The 3071-nt window shown below is 29.7% G+C and overlaps 2 protein-coding genes across 2 annotated transcripts in view; one reads left to right on the forward strand and one right to left on the reverse strand.

Annotated features, from left to right (window-relative positions):
* The window catches only part of LOC106790142 (midasin), a 96663-nt gene that overhangs the window by 41317 nt on the left and 52275 nt on the right, over positions 1-3071 (reverse strand). The window lies entirely within an intron of this gene.
* Positions 27-3071, forward strand: part of LOC106790144 — a 44705-nt gene continuing 41660 nt past the window's right edge. Inside the window, exon 1 of the mRNA XM_014754873.1 lies at positions 27-331. The gene's annotated coding sequence lies outside the window, so the exon portion shown is untranslated. The remainder of the gene's footprint in view (positions 332-3071) is intronic.

Here is a 3071-nt window from a genome sequence, read left to right on the forward strand (position 1 = left end):
TTTTGTTAATTTCATTTTATTTCCATTCGTAATTTTCTTCTCTTGATTTTATAATTTCTTTATTTTTTTATTTTTTTTATTTTTTTTTGATATTTCTGGTTTACTCAACAATACTGACATTTCATTGTTTTTGTTTTTTCTTTCTCTCTTTTAAGATATATATATATATACTCCTTTTCCTTCTCCTTCCATGGCACACCCCCGTCGAGTACTCTGAACGTGACGATCTCTAAGGATGAAGCCTCAACCGCTGATTAACACGTCTGGATTTAGAGATCGCTCGATGGGGATAAGTTAACGCTTACGGAAAGCCCACGGCAAGGTCTTTGAGGTATTTCTTTAACCCTCGACACACTGAAACATCTTTTTCTTAACATTCATCGTGTCTATTCGTGTTATACGTTTTTCAATATATTTTTCATTATATTTATCATTATATTTATCATTATATTTTACATTATATTTTTCTTCCCGCCCCATAATTATTCCCACCCCCTCCCGCAATTCAACCATTCACTCATTCTTTTCATACTACTTCATATTGTGATCTTCTTTATCAAATTCATCGCGAGATCATTCATTAAAAAAGTATTTGTCTCATAATTCGCGTACAATATCATCCATTTTTTTCTTTTTTGGAATGGGAAAAGGAAAAGAAAAAAAAAAGTACGAAATTGTATCTTCGATATTTCGAGAGATATGGATGATATTATCCTTTTAGAAATCTCTCCTATTCTTACACATTCATACGCGCGCTTATACACGTGTGTAAATTCGATCGGAATGCATTGAGAGTGGTAACTTCAACTCACATACACCCACACACACATATATATACACGGATACACGAGATACACGCCCCTTTTTCACGAGGTTGCAATTTTTAAATTACTTTTTCTGTTTTTGCTTCATACATTTGGTTGTTGTTGTTGTTTTGTTCTAAATCATTTGGGACTCTAACCACTCTAATCAGTGACCTCCTGAACAACAACTTTCGGTGAAATATTTTCTTTGCGAATTGATGATTGTTTTTTGGGAGAACGTTTGAATCATATACAATGATTTAGAAATTTTTCTATTTCTTTTCTATCTGAAATATAATATGTTGATCTTCTTCTTAACACACGATGGAAAATTTGAAGTTGCTGAACTTTCTTTTCTTTTCTTTTTTTTGGTTTCTCTTTTTTTTTTTATTCTGCACCAAACCGATTGAAATTAACTTAAAAAGGAAATAATAATCGTCCTCTCGACAAAATTCGAAGGAAGAATGGAAGAAGAAATAACGGTTGGATCTATTTATACCAAAGTCTAAGGTGTTGCCATTGGTGGTGGACGTTCAGCTTCGGAGACCTGATTGGTTCGTTCGGTTTCACAGTATGTACTTGCGTATATGAGCCTGTTATTATATAACCGTACATTTTCATCAAATTTAAAACGCATCTAATTGTTCATTTATTATTTTACATTATCCATTATTATTATTATTATTATTATTAATATTATTATAATATTTATTTGTTTAATTGAAACACACATATTTTTAAATAAATCATAAAATTGTTTCAACAATACGTCTGTTAGCATTAGGTATTTACACTGCATACCCCAATCAACTGTAAATAAATTCAAATTTTTTAATTATTTTTCTGTTCTTTTTTCTTGATTAAATTCGGTATCAATCATTGCATAAAAAAAGAAATAATAAAAATTTGAATATTTTCGATTAGTTCAAATAAGATTACCATTAATTGTTTAATTATGTTGTTGTTCAATTAACCGTTTAAACAGAATTAACAGATCTGTGTGTCCTAGGCATCGGGTTTACACTCTCGCATACAACAAGACCATAACTTTACTCAGCTTCACTTTGTTACGTCATTGGCATACCCCCAACCCTATGCGTTAAACCGAATAAATTATTTAATCCCATTTGTCCGAGCACAAACGCATCATCCGTTTTACTGTAATAATACGTGACAGTAGTTCTAATCTTTAGTTGATCGATATAGAACATAAAGTTAATTCTCTATTTAATGAAAATCCTTTTAAGACTAGATAATTATTTTCTAATCAAAATGAACATAAATCTATCTTTCAAATATAGATTTTAATCTTATGGTATTACGAATGAATTTAAAAAATGTTCATGTTCATCTTACCATTGATTATCTATGAGATATGAGAAAATCTCATTTTAATGGGAATTATCTGGTAGACAATGTCAAAATTAAAAAAAAAAGAAAAAGAAAAATTTAACATAATTATATTATCAGTATGTTATTTTAGTTAACTTCAATTTAATAGTAAATTGTTGTATATCATAAATAATGTTTAAACAAGAATTCACTGAACACTTAAATTAATATGATCCTTTTAGTATCTAACGATCAGTTACTATGAAAGAAAAGTTTGAACATGTTAGACATTTCAACCCTAATTTTTTGTATACCTATTCTTTCCAACATCTAACTTAACCTTTCCTTCTTTCACATTACTCTTTTTCTTTCTAACAAAACGTAACGATTATCTTTCCTCACTTTTCTTTATACTACTGCAATAAGAAATAGAAACAGGATATAAGGTAGAACAAATGATCATTTATTTTAACGAATAAAAATGATTCGAGTGTTATAAACGTTGGTCGCGGTTTTATGAAAAAAAAAAGAAAAAAGAAAACAACTAACAATATCGTTGATTTTTCTTACCGATTATTTCCCGCCCCCCTACCCTTCTTCTTTCCAACTGTCGAGTGAAAAGCTTATTTTGAAATTCGCACGATGTTACTGAGAAATTATGTAGCCAGAGAGAGAAAGAGAGAGAAAGTACGGAACGAACTAGAGCGTGGAAGGGATTTTCCTACCCCCTGTGACAGGGCTTAGTTAGTATTTATTGGTGTCGACAACAAAGATATTTCTTTTGTGTATCATAATGATAGTCTAATAATTTTAACGATTCGAGGATATTACGAATTGAATGGATTCCTTTTCTGTTTTTTTTTAAACAATTAAACAATTGTTATTAATAATAATAATCTACCAAATGAACCACAATATATATTTCGAAAATGAATT

This window comes from Polistes canadensis, unplaced genomic scaffold (assembly GCF_001313835.1).
Source record: "Polistes canadensis isolate GaletaPanama2010 unplaced genomic scaffold, ASM131383v1 scaffold_217, whole genome shotgun sequence".
Classification (NCBI taxonomy): Eukaryota; Metazoa; Arthropoda; class Insecta; order Hymenoptera; family Vespidae; genus Polistes; species Polistes canadensis.